Genomic DNA, 24,780 nt, shown 5'->3' with positions numbered 1-24,780 from the left:
TAGTTGAGATTCACTAATTTTTTACAGCACTCACCAACTTTTCCTTCAAGTTGTCAAAATAGTAAAAACAAAATTAAAAAGTTCCACCGTGGCTTTCCAGCTAAGTCACAACTCCGAACACTACCAGCCACAACTTCAGTAACCCCATTGCTTAGTTGAGCAGCTGCAGTCAACAGACTTGGCCTGTTTGCTCAACAACCGCACGCTAAATACTATTACTGCTACACACGAGTACTAAGTTTTGGCCAATGCCATTCTTGCAACATCGTTTTTTATATTTATTTTACGAGGAGGACGCATAGAAAGCCTGCATACACCCCGTCAGAGTGAAACTTTAACCCATTAAGCCTTCCACTAGTACCGTTTTCCCTCCCGATGCTACCGTTAAGTATTTATAGGGAGGCGTTCATATGTAGTTGTTATTTTTATACTAATATACTTTTCCCATTTCCGCTTTTGTAGTTCTTCTTGGCTTTCCTGCGAAAAATGCTGCTCCTTCTTGAAGCTGCACGCGCGCCACTTGCCTTGCCCATTTCATTTTGCAAGAGACCAGAGTTGCGGAAAATTGCAGGCAAAGTCAGGACAAGATGTGCCCATGTATATAAAATATGTAGTTACCTTTTCTAGGAGTAGAAGTAAAAAAGGATATAAAACGTTTATTTTTCATAATTTTTGCCAGTCTTCATTTGCCACATGCGGTGGTTGGTTTTGGGCGCCCCTTTGCTCTCTCTCGTAGCTGCCAGCTGTACAACCTTCGTCAAAATCTTTACTCCTTTCTACCCGTTTTCAAACTCAGCACTTCCCGCTCTTAGCAGCTGGTAAGTTTTGCGTTGTTAATTGTTTCTTTATAAGTGGCTTTTCGCAACGTTTCCTGGCCAACCACCAACTCTCGCATGGCAAAGGTGGCACACTTCCGACAAGCTACCGAGGCACGCGTTCCAGCATTATTTCAACGCTGACTTGCTCCTGACCTGAATATGAAATTTTCAATTAGAAACACAACGCTTGAGCAACATCAGCAACAGCAACAGCAACAGCAACAGCAACAGCAACAGCAGCAGCAACAGCAGCAGCAGCGGTGGTAGCAGCGCCAGTTAGAGCAGAAGATGATGATGTCAGTTGATAGCTGTAGAAATTAATTACTATCCCAGTTAGAGGGAAACATATTAATGTATGTATGTATTTTATGTATGTGTGTGCGTTTTTAGGTGGATAGTAACAGACGCTAATAGCCATATTGCTGGTTATGAAAAGCTGTTGCCTTTAGTAGTAATCGCCAGGCGAGTGCTATTGCCCGTTTTGACTATTAGAGCGCATAAAAGGCCACAGAGTCATACGTATATATTTGTAGGGGGTGAAGAGGCGAACGCAGATCACAAACATTCGCATTTTCTTTCTTTTCTCCCTCTTCCGTTGGTAGGTTGCCTTTTGTTTGCTCGGTTTTGGCATGGAATTAATTTGTGCATTTGCTAAGCATATTTTTGCATATTAGCAACAAAATTACGCCCATAATAATGCGACAAGGATGTAAGTTGTAAGGGAAGCATAAATATTTTTAGACTACTCATAAGCCTTGCTAGACATATCATCATCATTCACAGTATTACAGCGCGGGGTGCGTCAAAGCTTCCTTCACAAAACTCCTCCAAAGTGTTCTATCGCTTGCTTTTCCTTCGTAGTTGCGAATTCCCATTGCTGTGAGATCGCTTCCTACTGCGTCTACCTATCGGTTTCTCGGTCTTCGCTTCGCCTTCGCACCAATTATCTTTCCAGTCATGGCTTTGCTTACAGCGGATTCAGCAGGCATACGGAGCACGTGACCTAGCCACCGCATACGCTGAGCCTTTACAAAACGCACAGCTGTCTCGTCTTGGATAAGATCGTTCAATTCTGAGTTGTACCTAATTCTGTAGCTGCCATCTTCATTTTTAATGGGTCCGAACACTTTCCTTAAAATTTTCCTTTCGAAGTTAGCAATAAGCGCACTGTCATTAATTTTCATAGTCCACACCTTATCCACACCACATCTGCTAGACAGATAGTGCAATAAATTTTCTTTCTTTTTAGCGAGATTCTGAGCTAACCGCCCATGACTAAGTCACCTGTGACCAAAAGTCAACGGGTGATTCAAAAGATCGGTGAACGGATCCTGAAAGATTGACGTTTTTACTTCACAAGCCAAGCAACTGTCTTCAGATGCAATCCACTTTTACCACCTGTGTAAGCACATACGCCTCCCTTTTTCACCTTCTCAAGGCACTGAGTTACAAGTTTTGAGAAAAGTTCAATATTTTCAATATTTGCTTAGTTAAGGGCACCCGGTGGTCTAGAAATTTCAAAAAATCGATTTTTTTGTTTTTTCGATATTTCGAAAGTACAGCATCTTAAGAATATACTGTGAAATTTTCATGCGCAAGTTCCGAGTATTATAGCTTCTAAAGCCCATTAACCAGATAGAAAGCGGTCCGAGCGTTTTTGCCCAAAAAAAAAAAAAAAAAAAAAAAAGCTATTCAACCGATTCGTTTGAAATTTTAATATTTTGTTCATCAATGGCTATCACCTGCACTATAATCGTATTAGTTTTTCAATTATTTCGTATTTTTTTTATTAAAAAAGTGAAAAAACCCCAATTTTTCAAAACCGCGCCATTTTGGCAAATGTTCTTTCTTTTATTCTAGTACGAGCTATAGGCTACAGTCATACTGATTAATTTTTTTTTTTGTGTTTCAGATAAATGGAAAAGCCAAAATGGACAATACCGCCCAGGTCCAATTTTTCTGGAGGGTCAACTTCAGCGGCATTTTTAAAATTATCAAAATTAAAAAAATAAAATTTTTTTTTTTAATTTTGTATTTATTAAAGGCCTAAAAAATTTAAATATCATTTTTAATTTTTTTATTGTAAAAAAAAATACCCTAAATTTTCGAGCTCTAAACCACCGGGACCCCTTAACTGGGCATTAAACGAAGTACATATAAGTGAGATGTACAATAGATCTCCAACGAGAATGGAGCTCATAAATTTTCCATCTCTTTGTGTCCCTATAACTACTCCCAAATTGAGGCAGGATATAGAATGTAAAGTCAAAAGTCAAGTATGACATTCTGCCTTCCTTATTTGCTTATTCGATTTCGAGTGCTAGCGATCATACATTAAACATTTTTACTGAAAACAATAATTAAATTTACTTTATATTGTTTACAATTTCTATATATGTAAGTATCTCGATTCTACACTTCGGCTATGTTACCAAGACCGGTCCAGTTCTTGATGTTACGCAACCACGAAAGCTGTTTCTGCCAACACATCATTTTCCTTAAATTTCACCCTCTGGCATTAACTGTAGACGATGATAAATTTGAATTTCTTAATGTGCGGCCAATGTAGTCCGTCTTGCGGTGCTTTATTGACTGCAGGAGATCACGCACACATTTAATACGACGCAAAACTTCCCTATTAGAGTGCCGCTCTGCCTAAGGAATTTTTCAATTTTTTCTAAACGCCTACATTTCAAAGGTATGACTTAGGGCGAAGTAAGTCTTAGAAAGTAAGAATTGAGCAAATCGAAGGATGCCCCAAAAGAAAGTCGATTATACGTTACTGAAACAACCGGCAAATGACCCGGCAACAACAATGCATTTGGACTTGAAAAAATACCTTTTTTTCACGGACTTCTGCTTTAATACTCTTCCTATTTCAGGAGCAGTGTGCAAATTTTCTGTAATGCTCTTGAGACAAGGGATTCACACGACATAATTCAAAGTCAATCAGTCTGAGTGCCGAATGAGGAAATTATCGTGATCTCTGTAAAATCAATGCAAAAATCCCAAAAACTTCAGAAAATCGCCGACTCTGAGATCTGCTATCTCATTAAGAAAAGTCTATCTAAAGAGGTAAAGTCTATCGCCTCGATAGGCGAGATCAGTGGCACTGAAAGTCTTCGAAAGAAATCTTCCCTTCCTCTTCTTCATTTAGACGCTTGGGCGGAAGTTATTAGTATCCACGTCTACCTTCTGAGCATGTTTTCCTACAACAGACTGTGCCTACAATACCGTGAACACTACAGTGATAGCTGTATGCGGGAGTGCAGTGTCCTCTGTTCTGAGAAGCTCCAAAAGCAGCGGTAACTCCGATTTTACCCAACCAGGGGCTTTGTTTCAGTGATCTATTTTCTGGTCAGGTGCGTAAATCCCTTCAAAATATATTTTTTTAATACTGCAGCGATTGGTTGAATCGATGTTGAGCTTTCAAAATAGACAGTAAGAGATATTACCTTTCGAGGAGAGCTTTTAAGTCTCAGTTGCATTGTAGCTTTGACTAAGAATTTATTGTAGAAACGTCTAATAGCACTTCAAGTGGGAAAAGTCCAGGTCAGATGCCAGCTGGCTGATATCCATCCAAGTCATGATGTAGAGTTGCAAATATTGCACACGGCCTAGCACAACAGAGTATTAGAAAAGCTTTTGTCCCATATTTATGCAGATGTTCTGGAAAATCCAAAGGAGGGATATGCTTTTGCAGGAGAGCCCACGACTAGCTCTTTTAGGCTGGACTATAGTGAATATAAAGAAAAACTATATACCAGATAAGCTTGCAATACAATATGCGACCAGGCACATTCTTCCTAGGACAAAGTGCATGGTATGCCGTGTGAACTCTGTAAGCTACTACGTAGTGAATTTCTAGTAGGGAATAAAGCGTAGCTAGTCAGACAGACCGAAACTGAACTGAAATTGAATAGGAGGGGTATGATCTTCGAAGAATGTGCTCTCCTTATATACAGGGTTGCCCATATTCGATGGACCCATGTGCCATTCGACCCATATGACTCTTTGGGCCCATTTTAATCGACGAGGCTTGTCCGCAGGCAACAATCTTTGCGTCAATTGAATCTTATACGGGAATAAATGCAAATCAATGCGGATAATTCGTTGTGAAGTCGTCCGAGCAATGCCCAACTGCTGAGAATGGGGATTTTGGGATGTCCTTGGCGACGCCTTGGTCGGTTTTGATTTGGCCTCTTTGGATTAGAAAGAGGATCACCAGAGGAGAGACTGGCGCTTCCAACGCGGTATGTCATTAAGCGATCTGACGTCTCTGTCAAAAGATACCGGGTTACCAGATGGGTCCGTCGAATATTGGCAACCCTGTATATACTAATATCAGAGTATTCACTAAGCACTGCTTAATATATGGGCACGTTTTTCCAAAGATACTGCAGAAGCTGCAAAAACTATGAGAAGGATCCCCCTTTTTTATTGTAAATTCCTAGCAAATTCATAAAAAGGTTTTAGCGTCTAGAGACAACATTTTCGGGCATTCTACATCAGATTGCCATTAAAACCTTTACTTTTAAAGCAATAGGACACTTCCTACACTCTGGGAACCAGCTCCAACTCTGGCCCTCGAATACATAATTACATGATTTACCACCGTTAGATTTTTTTGCAAAAAATCTTGCAGCAAAATCTGCAGGAAGACTTAAAGCGCTATACGAACTTTCATACAGGACCTGTGGACATACATGGCTCAATGAACCGGAACAATATAGCTCGGTTTTTTAAAGGGAGATAAAGCTGCAAGCTTACTAACGAAAACGAAGCATGGCATAAGGGCTTTAACTCCAAACGCATTTGACTAAACTTTTATACGAACGGTTCTAAAATGACTAGTGGAGTAGGCGCTGGGATCAGCTGTTCAAAGTTAGACCTAAGGGAGGCGTATAGACTTCCAGATTACTGCAGTGCACTCCAGGCTAAGGTCTTCGCAGTTGAAAAGGCAGCAGACCTAACTTGTATTACTACTAGGACCAACTCTAAGGTTAACTTTTACATAGATTGTCAGGCAGCCATTAAAGCAAACAATTATACCGTTTACTATAACGTCTCAGATGGTTCAACAGAGCAGGAAGGCAGTGAAATGGTCGGCAGGGAACTAAAAGCTAAATTTCCATTGGATTCCAGGGCATATGGGGGTTGAAGGGAACGAGGTGGTCTGGATAGATCCATGTTCTCTTTACCCTCGGCCTTTGTCAACGAGATACTAAAGTCAATACGAAATTAAACAACGAAGTAAACGAAAACATGGTCAGAACATTCAGGAAAAGATAGGAGAGTCTGTCCACTTGCAGGAATGCTAAGAGTATGTGTGAACCTGACGACGATGGGGCATAACCAAGTAGCAGGGAAGGCGAGGAATGCAGCGAATGTAGCGAACAGGGCTCAAGAGAAACTGCAGATCATCTTCTCTGTGGATATCCTGCGTTATTCAAAACACGCCTAAAATATCTGGGGGCACCACAGTTTCATTGATTGGAAGATATCTCAGCAGTGGTTTGGAAATGTCTCCCTAAATTCGTTATAGGAACGAGCACCATGCAGGTGGACTACTTCAAAATGCATCACAGATGAACTCCATCTTATATGGCTATGGACCGAACCGGTCTAGGCGTGACTGCAGCTCACACAGTTCAACCTAACCTAACTTAACAGGGATTGTAAATATTTAAAATTGGCGCCTTCAATGTGTGTGCGTATGCATTATTTCATGTTTGTATGCTTTTGTTTGCTTCATCACTGCTAAGTCTGTTTAAAATCCAGTTAAAATTTTCATTTACCTGGAACTTTTTGCAACAATGTTTGCTTACGTGAAAAGTTTCTCAATTATTCTCTCAGCAATATGCAGCAATACACACGCACACACACACATATACGTACTGCCCCTTCACCCGCTTCCACCGTTTGGCTTTCGGCAAACATTTTCAATTCAAAACAAATTTTCAACCAAAGAATTAGAAGAAGCTGCAGCACACGGAAGATGTTGCGAAGATCCATGGCGAGTGCAGTGCGAAGCAGTTTGCAGCAACAACACGCAATGAATGCGCAACACATTTCACTTGAATGCCAGGATAATGCAAGGATTACAGCGGCTAATTATTAACAAGGACTTAAAATGTAACGTGTGCGCCAGACGAAAATAGAGAATTGCAGCTAAGCCTTTGCAGCGCACGAGACGAAGTGATGCATGTTTGCTTTGCAAGTCTGTTTTTGGTGGCAAGCAGCTGTGGCACGTTCGCTGTTGGTTTCGCAGGAGCAGCGCTGTAATTGTTGCTGCTAGTTGTGTTTTTGTTTATTTTTATTATTTTGTTTTTGTGCTACCGTTATGTGTTTACATAGCTACAGATATGTACAGAATGATTCCCTTCACCTCTTGGTAGCCTGTGTTGTATATCGCGTGCTTTTTGCTTTCGCCCTCTTTTTTATTTTTGTATTTATTTTTCTTCCACTACACCGCTTTGTTGCTTTAAGTCAGGCTCCTTTCACATTTTAATCTCATTTAATTAAAAAGTGTAATGCAACTCCAGCACTTTGCACTGCCACGCAATGTTTGCCAAACTTTCTAAGTTCATTTTGGTTGTAATGCGAGAATAGCAGAGCGAAGTTGTTGTTGGTCTCTAAAGAAAAATGATATGCAGTATTTCCACGGCCTGATACCAGCAACTATTACAAATATAACAACAACAATGATAAAAATACAAGAGGTGACGACATCTTAGCTGGAGGTGTACCTTCTGAACTCTTTTGATTCCGCTGTGGTGTTGCACTCAGGTAGATTTCCACAAAGCAAGGGTTTTAAATATTTAAATCTCTAAATAAGCAAACTTTTTATGAGTATTTAAGTTAGCGTACAGAATCAAATCCACCAGAGAAACCTTTCAAGGAAAATGGAAATAGAGGAAACTACCAACTTCAGCGGACGAATAGATTTAAATCAATTCGAGAATATTTAGTGCATAAAACCACTGTATATCCTTCTTCTTCTTCTTCGTTTACTTAGAACAATTCCTGTTTACGACAATACCGTCATCTTTTCGGTAGCCGCACGGCTGGTCTAACGTGGACTATTCTACCGTTCATCGCCATACTTGCCATGCATCCGCTCAACATTCTGCAATCATGAGCTCTCTACAGCTTTTTCTTTCGTCTTATCCACCGGCCATTAAAGCTATAATCACTGAAGCTGTGATAACCTGGGCAGTCAACACTTTTAAACCATTTAAATCACCTGGTCCAGACGGATTCTCTCCGGCTCAAATACAAAACTCACTCGACTATATTATGCAGTGGTTAACTCTTATATTCAAAGCCGCTTTGATGCTCAAATGCATTCCATCCATATGTAAAGAAGTTAGAAGTAAAAGTTGTCTTCATTCCTAAGGCAGAAATAGCTGACACATAACACCCGTACACATAACACGTACACTCTTTTTGGATGTTTGGCCGAGCTCCTCCTCCTATTTGTGGCGTGCGTCTTGAGGTTGTTCCACAAATAAAGGGACCTACAGTTTCAAGCCGACTCCGAACGGCAGATATTTTTATGAACAGCTTTTTCATGGCAGAAATACACTTGGAGGTTTGCCATTTCTTAATTTTTGGTGTCTCACCGAGATTTGAACCTACGTTCTCTCTGTGAATTCAGAATGGTAGTCACGCACCAACCATTCGGCTTCGGCGGCGGCCAATTAGTCTATCCTTAGTTTCACTAAAAACACTAGAAATAATTAGCAGAATATATTAAATATCAACCCCACCACGATTCGTATCTCGCAACATGCGTACTGTAAAGGAAAATCCACAGATTAACTTAACTCACTTGGTACAGAAATTGAAAAGTCAATCTATAATAAAGAATTTACACTGGTAGCCTTCCTTGGTATTGAGGGCGCGTTCAACAACATCTTACATCTCTACACCATAATAAAGGCACTGACCGATTTCAACATCTCTGAGGCTCTGGTTGAGTTCATCAAAAACATGCTTATGAGCAGATTTGTGATTGCAACCCTAGGGTCCTCGAAGATAAGGAAAGATTCAGTAGAGGAACACCTCAGGGTGGAATGCTATCCCCTCTCTTCTTGCTGCTTGCAATAAACTTTTAAACATGGTTGAAAAGTGAACTCATCTTATTTACTAGAAAACATAGAATTCCAGAAATAACTACTCGGACGCTAGGTGGTACGGCACTTTCGTTTTTAGTGATGGAGCCCGCTACTTGGGACTAATAATTTTTTTTTGCGTGCCAGGACAACTAGCAAGTACAGGCACTCAGACACAATTAAGTCTACTGTACTGCACTCGGATGCCCTTTTAATTTTATTTAAGTCTACTCGACCTCCGAAGAAATCTGAGTAGATCTTGTGGTGCCAAGGAGCCAAGGTGGTCGCTTCTGAACACATCAGTGCCAAAGATTTCAAGCCTGATTTGAGCGAAGGCGGGGCAGACGCACAGAAAGTGGTCCGCCATCTCATACTCCTCTTTACAAGCCGGGCAGAGTACATTGTTTGAGGTGCTTCGGTCACAGAAAGTGGCCCGTCATCAGTCCAACCCGCTGTCTGCAGTCCCTTCTGCTTAATGATAGGAGGATTTGACATGACAGGTAGTATCAGTTTTGTTCATATGCAGCCTCTCTCAGCCTGCCCTCGCTTGTGGGTTGGAGTAACCCATTTGCTAACCGTGGCTTTGATGACTGCATAAGGGAGTGGCAGAATCGACTTCGGGCCAAAGAAGTTGGCCTCAAAGCCCATGCTAGCTAAAGAGTCAGAGATCTCATTACCCACGATACCCACGTGTGCCGGGACCCATGTTAGTATCAGGATAATATATCTACCGACATAGTTCAGCTTGGATTTACAGGACTCGACTACTTTTGATGCGGTTGGGGGCTGTCTAAGGCCGTGAGCGCAGCTTGGCTGTCACTGCAGAAACATATAGATCTGCCTCTCCATCTGTTTTCCACAACAAAGTTCATCGCTTCCTGAACAGCATACACCTCCGCTTGAAACACAGATGCGTGCATTCTAAGAGCAAAGTGCAGTTTTGTCCCGCTGGATTCCACATAGCTCAGATGGGAGTCAAATGTCGAAAATGGAGTAAGAAAAGCGACAATAGCACTCCCCGATTGCGAAAAGTAAATTAGATTAAGTTCTTTCCCCCTTGAGTGCTCTTGAGCTTTTCACAGCGATAGTAAGACAAATCCGGTGTACTAGTACGGTGGCCAGCTTTAGAAAAGAAATATATCAAAAGGTACATGCACAAAGGATGACCAGTCTTTGCATCTACGGGCCCTTAGGACTACACCTACAGAGGCACTATACATTATGCTTATTACCAATAGAGCAATTCGGCAAGCAAACAGGTGCCAAATCAACTTTCAAATTAAGGAAAATCGATCCACTCAGAACGGTTCGTAGAGGGCACTCGTCAATTTTAGAGAAATTCTCCTGGATTATTGGTACAAACGATTTCCGTGAGACCAAGGATATTAACTTAAATAGGTCCTTCATGACGGTATTTCCTTCGAAAGGGGAATGGGATAACGGACTTATTATTAACGAAAACCATATAAACGTCTATATAGATGGCTCAAAATTGAATAACAAATTAGGTGCTGAGGTTTATTCTGATAAATCAACTGAGCCAATCATTTCGCCTATCTGATCATTGCTGTGCATTTCAAGTGCCATAAATGAGAGCCTTACATCTATAAAAACCAGAATATTATCCACAAATGATGTGGTAATTTACTCAGACAGTCAAACAGTTTTAAAAGCGCTAGAATCTAGAACACACTAGTCAAAAACAGTCATAGAATGTTTCAAACTTCTAAATGGCGTATCTCAGTACTACAAAGTACACCTTAATTGGGTGCCAGGCCACAGGAATATAGCAGGAAATTGCAAATAAGATGAACTTGCTCGAATTGGTACAACTCTTGATATCCAATTAGATAAGACGATGATACCTATACCTATAGCCACTTGTAAATTACTAATATGTAGATAGAGAAACCAACAAAATGATAGATACAATTTGGCAAAAACCTCACTACATGCGAACTTAGCAAACAGAACAGGTCGAAATAGAACAGCGCTCGCTCAAAAAGCCTATTGAGATTTAATAGAGAAGTTACAATAAATATGATAGGTGTATTAACTGACCACTGTTTAATAGGCGTTTAACCTGCTACAGTATCCAGAACGTAGTTGTGCCAGTGTTACGCGTGTCTCACGGGGAAGCTGGAGCTCTTCATCTGCAATAGGTGGTGGTTGCTCTCCGATTACGGCATTCTCAGGGCGGTAGCTTAATAAGGTGGTTACGATCTCCCGGTGAATGTCGTTTATTGACTGTCTAAATACTGTCTGGTTCAGTAGATTTCTGTCAGTTTTGTCGTGGATCTCGTCAGTATAATTTAAAAGGTGTCTCCTGCAGGCTCAAGCCCCAGCAAGAACTGCTTGCTGAGCAGTTTATTGTGCTCCAGGGAGCTTTTGTGCCTCGTTGTGAAGGTGTTGAATAGGGGACATCAGGAGGCAACCGGTCGCTGTCCGAATGGCAGTATTTTGGCATGTCTGTAGCTTTATCCACTGCGTGTCACTAGTTCCAGGTGACCAGACAGGCGCAGCATAGTTTAGAACCGGCCGACCAATTGCCTTAAATGTCGATAGTAACAGTTCTTTGTCTTTGCCCCAAGTGCTGCCGGTAAGGGACTTGAGGACCTTGTTGCAATTTTGGACCTTAGTACCGATTGCGGTTCTAAGCGCTGAGAAGGAGAGCAAACTGTCAAAGGTCACACCCAAAATTTTGGGATTATTTACCGTCGGAATTGCTGTATCATCGACTTTTACCCGGAGGGACAGTTTGATCTCCTTTGTCCAGGTGGTAAAGAGGGTCGCCGTGGATTTAACGGAGGAAAGTTGGAGATTCCTCGCAGTGAAAAACCGACTTTCGTCATTCGGTCTTCTGTCATGCACTGTGTATTAACTTGTTCTATGATTTCATCCATAATAACATTGCACAGTGACGGGCTTAAGCTATCCCCTTGTTGAGTTCCTAATGTAACCGTATTCAACTCTGCTGGCTTCCCTTTAATTTTAATCTCTGTTTTATTTTTGCTGTTTAATTCGCATACTGCAGCCATACAAATATGATATTTCGTGAAGTACTTTTGTATATACATATGTATACATATGTCGGCAAAAGGCACAACCAAAACGACTGAAGTCATAACTACGAAAATCTACAGCGATCCAGAACTCTAGCGAAGAGTTTCTGACATGAAGGCTCTAAATATCTACATACATACTTGGAAAAATGGGAAGGCCCTACCTAAGACGAAGCCCAACTTAACTCAACTCCACTCAAACCGACTCTGTTGGAAGCTCCACATATCAAGAGTTGTTCAGTCGCATGAACTTTTCCATTTAATCGTTTAAAGCGCTGTGCATTTTCCCTTAAAGAGTAAACGTTCCTGTAACCAGTTTTCTATTCATGCGTCTCCACTTTGCTTTGCCGCCACTTTCCCTTCAGCTCACTCCGCGCGCGTGTTTCATCGCTAAACAGCAATGCCATATCATAAACATCATTAAATAAATAGTTCCACCCGGACAGCTCGCTTGTCTTCCCCTGCCACCGGCACATCTTTATTTCGACACTGGTTTCTTTTTTTCGTTTACCTTTTTTGCGTTTCAACTAAGCATCTGCTAACTTACGAGTATTTCTTGTAGCTAAATCCCTGCTGCAATAAAAATACTTTGCACTGTCCACTGTCCCTTTTCCGTTATTTTTACTCTGACACGACACTCATCCTTTCTCTGCTTCCGATTGCTAATGTTTGTTGGTATGTTCGTACGAGTAAACTCACTTTCGTTTTGGATTCGGGTATTTATGTGAGCGTATGTGTGTGCGTTGTAATGCTTTTATTGCTTTTGTCAGTTATTTGCGCACTGATTTTATGGATTTTGTTTTATTTGTCGCCCTCTGCTCGAATAATAGTCCATACATTTGGGGATGAGAAATCGGCGATTATGAAGCGGTCACGAAAAAAAGCGATATTTTTATTGTAATCATTTACATATAAAAATATAAATGTCCTAATATTGTTTTAGGAAGTGTGAACGTACATACTTATGCACATTTTTTTATATATGTTTTGGGCATCCGGCAATGAAAAGGCAAACTACTCAGCAGACACTCAATGGAAGAAGTTAAACTAGTTCGAAAGGGACTAGAAGGGCACCAGTTGCAGAGTAACTAACTAGAGAAATATTAAGGTAGTAAATATTATTCTATAATATATACATATATATACATATAATTATCTTCCGCCAATTTTTTGTGTGCGTGTTGATGTTGTTCCACAAATGAAGGAACGTATAGTTTTAAGCCGCAGATGGCGTTTTATGAGGAGCTTTTTCATGGTAGAAATACACTCCGGGGTATGCCATTGCCTGCCAAGAGGCGGTCGTTATCAAGAGTGATAGAAGCAAGATTGCGCCAACAGAGAGTGCGTGACGTCACATTTGTGTAGCTGTGCAGTGTTACTAACGCTTTGCTCTTTGCAATAAATTTGGTACTTTTTTATACCAACCCAAAATGTGAAAGTTTTTTTTTTGTAAGTTTGGTGTTTGTTTAATTTTTAATTTAAAGCTACCAAAATTGTAAGTTAAAAAAAAAATTATAAGTAAAAACAAAAAGGAAAATACAAAAGGAAAATACCATTCTTGCATTAAAAGCTGAGCAAATTTCAGTAGTATTGAAAATTTGTTGATTCTTAAAAAATTTCTTGTTTGAAAGTGCAAATATCATTTTTTGCTCCTTTTGAGGTTATGTAAGAATGTTGAATCTTCTTCTCTCAACTCCTCTTTTTATTTAATTTATTTAAATTAATTTATTTAAAACCTTCATCTAAATTTTAAAATACCTTTAAATTTACTGAATACGAATTATGGTCATAGAGGCGTATTCATAGAAAAAAAAATTTAAAAAATAGCAGATAATATTGAAGAAACCATAACGACCATTTTGAACAAGGAGTACCATGTTTTGTTACATAACCTTAAATATAGCAAAAACGCGTTTTTCGGTATCTTTTTAAAGAAATTTTCTTAACATAAGTTTTAAATACAAGGATGGATTTTCAAAACTCTGTTTTTTTTATTAAGTAACCATAATAAATTTATAAAAAAAACGCGCACACTGAAGAAAATTTGTCATGCATAAAAAGGTGTTTAAGTAATTCAATAAAAACGTAGTATTTTCTATTTTGTAAATTGGCATTTTATTGCTTTTTATATCCAAAAGTAGGCAACATTTCAGTTGCAAGAGAGAGAGATTTGACTGCCCGACGGAGAAGAAGAAGAACAAACTTGAAAAAAATTTAAATAAAGCGAAGAAATGTCACACATAAATAACACACATTGCGCTTAGAAGTGAGGAGCTAAGACTAATAGAGCTGGCACCAAATTATGGAGCTATGGCAAGCAAAGTCTTTACTGGGGAGGTATAATCAGAAGAGGTTTAGGAAACTCATCATCCTTTCTAAGTATAAACTAGGAATGCTAGCTAGTATTCTCACAGGCCACTGCAGGCTGCGAAGTCATGTGAACAAGATTGGAATATGGTCCACTGACTCTTGTCGCTCCTGCGGCCAATCGGCGGGGACCCCAATACACCTTCTCTTTGAATGTATAACGCGAAGAAAGTTGAGACATCTCAGCTGGATGTGACCGGCAAGAGGGCACACACGCTCAGCTCAACCCAGCTCTATCTTAAGTTTAATAAGGGAACTTAGTTGAGATGAAGTGCTGTGATATGTAGAATGCCATGACAGAACATGAGTTCGATCTTCAAATTTTACTCACTTCAATTCAATTCAATTCAATTCAAAACATTGATTGAAACAGTCACTTCGGTTTTGCAATCAGCGACCCCAAAAATGCCCACTAGATTTAGATTTATTTGAGGCTTGCCCTTCGAACTCATAATTGGAAAAAATCGCCACTAATAATTTGGTGTTCGATCGTAATCAACAGATCTGTAAGGTCAACCAAATTTTATTCACAGTTATTTATTTTTGTTTTTGGAACTTTCATATATGACTATTATAGTGTAAGATTCCGGCTTTATTTGAATATATAGGGTTTTTCAGTAAGAGCGCTTCAACTTTTGAACTTTTTTGAATAAAACACAAACGGTTTGACTTTTTTAACTAATTTTTTTTTTTATTATCGAGTTTGAACATATACATTTAAGTATGAAATTCGATTTCTTTTGCATGACCACCGCGTGCACGTTTTACGAAGTCCAATCGTTGAACCCAATTTTCGACCACTCTTTTGCAAAAATCGGCCGAAATTCCAGCAATTTCGCGTTCAATATTGGCTCTGAGCTCACAAATCGTCGCCGGCTTGTTACTGTAGACCAATGACTTCACATAACCCCAAAACGGGACGGCTTGTTAAAGGGACCGTAAAATGGCCGTAATGCTCTTAAAGTAGCAGCAACAGAACGATTATTTTCATAAAAAATTTGCACGATTTGAAATCGTTGCTCAAGTGTGTAGCGTTCCATGATGAAATGTATACTAATGAAATTTACAAATGACAAGCGAAAAATAAAAAATATTGCGTCGTTTGCCCTCCCTATTGGAATAAAGTTGAAGCGCACCTATTGAACAACCCTATATGTAAGTTGGAGTCTCTAGCACGTCAGATTTAATTGGTTTTTACTCCTACTTTTTTCAAAACGATGACAAGATAGGCAATTTTGAACCCCAAAGTAGCGTTCAGTGCAGTAAAATACGTTGGAAACCAGTCTCATATAACAAAACTAGAAAAAGTGAATTTTGTGGACTTCTGTTATGTAGGTATGCTTTTTTATCATCCTACATTTATTCCAGTATTCGTACTAATATAAGTTAGTTACACCACTTAACCCAATCAGTTCTTCAGTTACTTACCTCAAAAAACTCGCAATTTTCCAGTTTCAAGTGTAACCCATTTACAAATACGATTTACAAATTCACTTTTTAAGTTTACTTAAAAATGAACGCGTATAAAAAAGTGAGCGAAAGTGCACTTAAGCCAATTTCCATTCATGCATACAAGTCGTCTTAGATGTCAACAACCTCCCTGCAACCACTTTGGCTTCAACAGCATGTTGCGCAACATTATTACTTTAGTTATCTCACACATGAAAAGGACTTTCTCTCTCTCTGGCTTTAACTCTCTTTTGGCATGTCAGTAGAAATGTACGATATTTCAGCTGCATAAGCTCTCTGTTTTTGCTATGAGTGCACACAAAAAGCCGTTACGTTCCTAAAATGCCAGCAGATGGATGAAAGGCTTTGAATTAGCAGCAGTTGCCCAAATGAAATAAAATTTATATATAATTTGGATTTTAATTTACGTAGCCAATGAGAAATAAAATGGGATTTATAATAAATTCAAAAATAGTAATTTGAATTAAATGAATGAAATTTATTAAGTGCTCTGAATTGTTAAAGAGCTTTTCACGTCAAGCATTTCCACTTAAAATTTTGCTAGAAGAAGTATAAGTACTTTTTTCAGTTTTGAAATGCAACTGGACCTATTATTATTATTACTATTTTTTTTCCTTATTCATTCCACTCGGGAGCATAGGTTCTCGACAAAACTCAGTCTTGCGTTGGTTTCGTTAATCTATTTGCTTTCTGACAGGGTAGGTGATTAGCGTGCCGCTATTTATTATGATTATTTATAAGTATAAAAATATGATATATAAAATCAGTCAGTTTATAAAGAGAAAAATAAGGTATCAACTTCAATTAAGCGAAAAACTTCCACTAAATGGCAATTGATTTTATTTTTCATTCACATAATTCTTCCAGCTTGTGCGGCTTCTCGCTATAGATCAGAGTTCATTAAAGCATTTTCTCGTTTCATTCCTGACACTATGACACCATGCTCTTCTCGGCCTCCCCCTTGTTCGTCTGCCTTGGTGGTTTCAATGTAGCTCTGCGTGACCTATTAAAATGACAAAAATATTTCGCATTTATTTTTGTTCTTTTGTATTTGTTAGGTCAGTAGTATAGATAAATAATTCGCCACTATTTGTGGGCTATAAAAAATTTTAAATTGCAATGAAGAAAAAATTTCAATTTTCAATGAAGAAAAAATTTCAATTTTCAATGAAGAAATCGCTGGGCCTAGTCAGAGGGTTTAAGTACCCCATTTCAATAGTTTTATTTTGAAAAATTTATGAAAATTTGCACGAAAAATATAAAAATAATCTATAAATAATTGAAACTGTTTTGCGGGCGCAAATGAAAGAGGATTCAAGAGAATATTATCGAAGAATTAACAGATCTCAATCAATCACTCTACCAGGATACCCTTAACCCTTTTCTTAAATTAATAAAATTTTTAGACGCAATAGAAAGTAATAAAGATGGAGAAGTGGTTAGAAATACAACGAACAGAATTGTGTGTTCTCTTAAGAACGGGTTATGATTTCTATTTGTGGGTTAAAAGTGAACAGAATATTTATTTTTATTTATTTATTTACATGAGAACTAATAATAAATAATTAATGCACTAAGAAAAGCTTTGACTACTAGGACTTTTATTTTGCAATCTTTAAATGAAGAAAGTGGGCGCTTTTTCGGTTGATTTCGCTCGTTTCAGCACAAAACCGACATTCTACATCACAGCAAAGCGATACTCCTACTAACAGAACAATAGGTTTTTTAGGTTAGATTAATTTTAGGTGGCTTTTGAAGAAGGCTTGCAGCGCGCGACACATTATATGTAAGTATAATACCAGTTTAGAGAGTTAGTAGCTACACTATTCATCTGCATAAAATGGAATCTATATGGAATATTCCACGTGATTCCTTATCAACTTCAGACCCAAAATTCAGCGCAACCAAAAACAAGTTATATGTAACAGAAAATTTTCAATTGATCAGTAATTTTGAATACAATTTGGCTTGGCAAAATTTTTAACAAAGCGACCCTAAATGGTAGATACAAGATCCATAAGAAAAATAATTACTTAACAAAATTGTCGATAAAAATCGTATTACGCGAGTTATTAAAAAAATGTTCGTGAACTTGTGATCGTTGATTACGCATCAGGCAAAGAAGATGTTAAATTTCCAGTTCAGCATCATACTTGCTGATGTGAACAGGTGAGCATAATTTCAAATTTAGTGAGTGATATTTTGAGGGAATCCCACAGCCTGCACTATGTTTTAGCTTAAGATACAGGTTTGCGACGTTTTCTCATTCGATTTTCTCAGAGATTCTTGCAAATATTTATTGTCGAAGGAGAGAAAGGTATCAGTGTAGTCTAGCACTTTTAGGTTTCCAAAAATTTACTGAGCTAAAGACGGTCATGCAAGGCTATTAAATAATGGAGCCAACGCTGAGGCCGCCTTAGCCGAATGGGTTCGTGCGTGACTACCATTCGGAATTCACAGAGAGAACAGATAACGTAGGTTCGAATCTCGGTGAAACACCAAAATTAAGAAAAACATTTTTATAATAGTGGTCACCCCACGGCAGGCAATGACAAAGCTCCGAGTGTATTTCTGCCATGAAAAAGCATAAAAAAATATGTGCCGTTCGGAGTCGGCTTGAAAGTGTAGGTCCCTCCATTTGTGGAACAACATCAAGACGCGCACCACAAATACGAGGAGGAGCTCGGCCAAACACCCAAAAAGGGTGTACGCACCAATTATATATAGGTATAACGCTGCTATTGAAGAAGAAAACGGGCGCTAAATAGTTGCGATCATTAGCTGTTAAGTGTGAAGCGTCTACTTCCAATGCAGAGTATCTGGCGTCAGTAACCAAATGAAGTATGGCGACTGTTTACCTTCATATTAGAGTATATTTGCATTCGCAGTCCCAATTCCGTTTCCTAAAATAAATCTGCATATTTTTTTTTTTAGTTTTTAGTTTTTTGGCGATACAAATATCTCTGATTTATTCAGTCAGATTACAGGCAACATTTCAAAAATATTGTAGTTTCCAAAATCTTCTTTGCAAAATATTGAAAATTGGGTTAGTGTTAAGGAGTCTCAGGAAGCGCTTCGAAAAAAGGTATTTAACGGTGTTTATTGTAACCGTAACTTAGAGCAGAATCATTTGAAACAGCCATTCAAATTGTTTTTGTGAACGCAAAAGCTTTTCGAGGTGTTCCTGGAAGTATATTTTTCTGTGAGTTTTTCTAAAAAGTGAAGAAAAACTGCCAGGAATATCTGGTGAAGAAATATGACTGGGCAAAATGTCAAAAAGTTTAATTAGAACAGAGAACTGAAACCGTTGAAGCGGAGAAAGAGACAGCGGCAGAAAGTATAGTGAAATAGCTGACCGAAGTAGTCACTCCGCACTGCTTGCAGCGATATATGTATGTAAGATGAGCATGGGCCTTTTGGCGAAAGAAAGGAGTTTGTACATATATTCAAGTTTATAATAAAAATTAATAATCAAGCTAAGACGTTTGAGGCCAGTATAGCCTTCTACGTCTGTAAATCTATGTTCGGCAAAATATGGGGTCTCAAGCCACGTGTCGTACTTTGCATATACAACTTAGTGGTTCTGCCAATTTTAACACATGGTTGCCTAGTTTGGTGGGTAGCTCTTCAGAAGGGCTACAACACCACTAAACTAGAGAAAGTGCAGAGAAGTGCATGTGTGGGCATCGCTGGTGCTTGTATAACATGTCCTCCTGCTGCGCTCAACGTTATTCTGTACTTACTTCCTGTGGATCTGCAGGTGAAATCCATTGCTGCTCAGAGCGCTATTAGGTTGAAAGAGCTTGGCCTCTGGAGACAATTTCCTGTAGGACATAGTAGCATCTTGAAGCAGATCTCCTCTCCCTTCTCTGTTCTTCGCACTGATCTCTCCATCTTTAAACTGGGATTTGAGGGTTGTGCTAGCGCTATCTTTCCGAGCAGGCAAGACTGGAAGGAGGGAAGAGTTGGCACGGATATAGGTACTTCCGTCTTCACTGACGGATGCAAGATGGAATCTGGAGTGGGAGCGGGGGTTTTATCTAAATCAGCCAACATTTCGGTCTCCTTTAAACTGCCGGAAACGAGCAGCGTTTTTTAAGCAGAGGTCTTCGCGATCCTGCAGGCATGCAAAATGCTTCGGGATCGCTGTTGGGAGGGAGAGATTGATATTTTTTCCGATAGTCAAGCTGCGAACAAGGGCCTGTCGTCACCGTATTGCAGTTCTCTTCTGGTGAACTCCTGTAAGACGGAACCCAAACGTCTCGAACGTGCAGAAAACATCTCCCTTATCTGGGTTCCTGGGTACAGGAATATAGAGGGAAATGAATTGCCGACGAGCTCGCTAGGAAGGGGTCGACAGAATCGGTTTCAGCTGGCGCGCTCTCAGATATCGGTGTCCCCTTGACTGTTGTTAAAGGGAAACTACACAATTTATTTCTAGAAAAAGCGCAAGGCAGATGGAGGTCTGTCCCATCGTGTGCCATTTCGAAAACACTGTGACCTCAATACGACAAAAACAGAACGCTAAGGTGATGGAAGTCCCCCGCCATTCAATTTCCAAACTCATTGCGGTGTTCACTGGTCACTGGGTGATCGGTACTCATGCGGAGAAGCTTGGAATTCCGCACAACCCTTATTGCAGAAGCTGTGGGGATCCTGCAGAGAAAGAGACTATTGAAGACTTTCTGTGCAAATCTCCGGCTCTGGCGGCTAGGCGCTTGAGATTCCTCAGCATGGCCTTTGAGAATGACTTGAAGAAATGTTCCAGCCTAGATCCCTTTTCTCTCCTCCACTACATCAACAGCACTGGATGGCTGTAGAAGATTTTCTCTACCCAAAAATTTTTCTTTGCACTGGTAATGGTCCACTTTATGGTATCAAGACGGCACGTAAGTGCTACTTGAAGTGTGCCCTTGCAATTTTACCTACCTAAGACGTTTCACACATCAGTCCCGTTAGACAATAGTCGCAGCTCGTATAAGTATTTATGGCACCACTGTCATTCCCAACACAAAAAGCTATAAAAATCAAGCCAATATTTTGCTCAGTCTAAGTGAAAGTTTTTTCATGTGTACTATGTATTTTTTATTTTTTGTAATTAAAACTTCATTTGATATTAGTTTTTATTTTTATTTTGTAAAAGCTTTCCTAATGAAAAAAAATTATTACTAAACGTATAAGAGGCTTTCTGCTGGGATTTGAAAATTTATTTCATCGCTTTCATGTAAGAACAGTCAACGTCAAAGAAAATGACAATTTTTTACTATTTATTTATAAACTTCATAATTTTCATTATTCTTTTAAGGGGTTACGAGTAGTCAGATTTCTGAAAAAAATTAAATTTTTTCTTTTTGCATTTTCTTAATATCTTAATAATATCTTAAAAATATTTTGTGAAAATTTAAATTGAATTCGACAAATACTTTTCGAGTTATTCAACAATTAACAAAGGGCGCTCGCGCGTTCTGAAGCGTTCGAGAGCAAGTCGCTGGATGCTGCACGTATGAAAGTGGCAAATAAGCGAGCTAACGATAACACTCGAGAAGATAGAATGCAATATTTTGGAAGCTGCTACGGCGACTGAAGAACTATTATATGGTCCAGGAATAGATGTCACAGTGTTACTTTCACAAATAATTCGCATAGAAATACGTAAATCGATAGCAAAACTTTAAATGCGTTTTTCTCAAAACTATTTTTTTTGAACTGGTGATCACTGTAACTTAAAACCCACTTGGTAGATTTTTTTGGTTTTTGGTTTTGAAAAACATAAAAAACTCGAGCCTGATCGAAGGAATTTCTTTTCAAAAATTTCGATTTTTTTAAACAATTAATTGTCGGTGTTTTTCTCGAAAATCTGAAAAATAATTCCTGAGGCCGTGATATGGTTAATTTTGAAAAAAACAGCTTCGATCAGGCACAAGATTATCTATTAATACAACTAATTTCTCTTATCCGATTGATTTTAGATGAATCTCCAAGGACTTGTGATGATCACCGCAAGGGACTTCTGGAGAAACGGGCTCCACACAAACAGCAATAACTTTTACCATTATTAATTTTTTCTTTTGAAATTTTGCTACAGTCAAATCGAAATACCATGTAGTTATGGTATGTTTTTATTTCTGTAAAATAAAGCAACTGACTAGCAAAACAAAATCATTGAAAATCATAATTTTTTCGGGCTTCTGACTACGCCTAACCCCTTAAAAAAGACAATTCATACTACAACAAAAACCAAATAATGAGCTTTGTAAGAATTCACATTGATTTCTGAGAATTTTTTCCAGTCGCGCACTTTTGCACCCAACACCCAACACCGTCAGCAGAAAAAATTGTCAAAAATCAACACAATTTTCGAACCACTTGAAACTTGCACCCTTTTAACTAAAATTTAATGAGCTATGAAATTGCATATCCGTAATTTTTTTTAATTTTGAGTAAAAAGTTAGCCAAATCATAAATTTTATACAAAAATCGAAATTTTGCTTCATATGGTTCTCGTTGTAGTACGAACTCTGTTTTTATGAAAAAAAATTTAAATTACAAAATAAATAAATTCACAGTCAAAAATTGTCAATATATGGTGTACACCTTCTTTTGACTCTGACTGTCTATTTGAAATTAAGCACATTTTATATAATGATTACTTGAAAAATTACACATTCAGCAGCTATAGAGCAAGGTTTGATGAATATAAATGCATTTGAGCAACCAATTTTCGAAAATGCGCATAAGTCATTTAACAAAAAAAAGTATAAAAAAAACTAATAATATGAGGCCACAGGCATTTTGAAAATCAAAATAAATATTTCCATTTGACTAAATTCAATTAAATTAAATACAATTTATTTTCAGTTTTGGTTAACGTTGTATGAAATCAATTAACTAAAACTTCAGTATGTGAGAGCTTTTGATTTATTTGCTGTGCAGGCGTCACGTATCAAGCAACTGGTAACTGAAAATTAATTAAAATTGCTAACTGAGATCGGAGCAATTATGACAAATTTAAATTTATTTCCAGCATTTATACTCCAGCACAAAGCTTTACTTTAATAGTAAATACGGTCATTTTTCCTTCAAATAAAACCAAATTCAGGTGAGAAAATGTTTTAAAACTAACACTCAGAACGTCATCTCATAATTTATGTATGTATTTGTATGCATGCGACTGCGACATTTCTTTGCTAGCACACACGCACATACGCACACTCGTAAATGGCAGACAGTCACCATATGCTTGCTCGCCTACAGCCTGTAGTTATCAGCCATGACAACTTGTCTACTCGTCGTCCGGCCTGTCGGTCGGCTAGCCAGTAAGTCAGTCAGTCAGTCAGTTTGTCAGTTAGGCATTGCTACTGCAAGTTGCAACTTCTGCTTGTGCGCTGCAGCAGCACCCTTTGAAAGTCATCACAACAGTATTCACTCATACAAAGCAGCCTCATCAAAATTCTGGCGGCAATTCTGCCTCTACGGCGAGACGTTAATTTCTTTCTTATCCTTCTTTCACTTTTTTCCTTCGCCATTTGCGCTTGCAATGTCAGCAGCTGCCAACTGATGCAGCACCAACAGCAACACGCCATTGTTGCAGCAGCAGCTGCCTCGTAGCAGCAAAACTTTCACAACAGTGCGGCCTTTCACTTGGCGCATATTCGGATTTGTTTGTGTGTGCGCGTGTGTTTGTGTGTGTGTGTAGAATGCCCTCGTGTCAATGTTTGCTTTGACTTATTCTCGGTTTAATTTAAAAGCTGAAAGGGCTTCTTTAGTGCACTAAACGAAACCGCTGAGTGGTGAAAATGTGCTGATGAAAACTTGTGAGATTTTTTGGGTCTGTGATTTTTTTTCTCAGTTTTCACATTATTTTGCGATTCGTAAGACAATGCAAAATGTATACTTTTTACGGAAAATAAAATACAATTTTTTAGACCAACTCCATTTATTGATTTTTCACAAATATTTCTTCTTCATGCAGATCAAGTTCAAACATGTTTCACTAGTGCCTCACGTAATAGTGTTCGTACAGGCCTAAAAAACGCAGCAAGGCTAGAAGGAAACAGAAAAAAATGTTTAGCTATCAATATTCGTTCTTGCTCCATGAGCTAACTTTTCTGAACTACTGAAAAATTATTGTATTCAAAAAAGTCTTGAGAAATAACTCACCGCTATTAAGTCCACCAATCACTGCTTCGGAATCTTCAGCCACGCATCTTTAACAATTTAAAAAAGCTGATGATTGTCACTTGATTTGACATTGTGTACAGCTCCTTTTAAGTCCTACATATAATATGTATATTAGGCCGGGTCGATTTGTGGGGAGGCAAAAAAGTCGCCCATTGCTCTGTGAAAATCATATTCTAGGGATCAAAATAAGAAACTTTGCCGAAGGAACCATACCTCTAAAACGAATTCAGATGTCCCCCAATTTGGGACTAACTTTTTAGTTTCTTTTCTCATGCAAAGGCCAAAAATGGTGATATTTTGAAATGATTGTATGAGGAACCCCCCAGGGGAGTTCCAGGGGGTGTGCCACTGGCATGGGTGGATCGGCTGTCCAAAGTTATTGGGGGTCGGTCATACATTTGGACTCGATTGCAGCACTCTAAATGGGTCAAAGTGAGATTTTTCGTTCGACCCAAATTGGGGGACATCAGAATTCGTTTTAGAGGTATGGTTCCTCGGCAAAGTTTCTTATTTTGATCCCTAGAGTACGATTTTCACAGAGGAATGAGCGATTTTTAAATCGACCGACCCTAATATATATATATATATATATATAACACCCTTTTTGGGTGTTTTGCCGAGCAAATAGGAGGAGATTTGCGGCGTGCGTCGTAATGTTGTTCCACAAATGGAGGGGCCTGCAGTTTTAAGCCGACTCCGGAACGCAGATATTTTTTATGAGCAGCTTTTTCATAGCAGAAATACACTCGGAGGCTTGTCATTACC

Source organism: Anastrepha obliqua, chromosome 5 (genome assembly GCF_027943255.1).
Source record: "Anastrepha obliqua isolate idAnaObli1 chromosome 5, idAnaObli1_1.0, whole genome shotgun sequence".
NCBI lineage: Eukaryota > Metazoa > Arthropoda > Insecta > Diptera > Tephritidae > Anastrepha > Anastrepha obliqua.
This window is presented reverse-complemented; position numbering follows the sequence as displayed.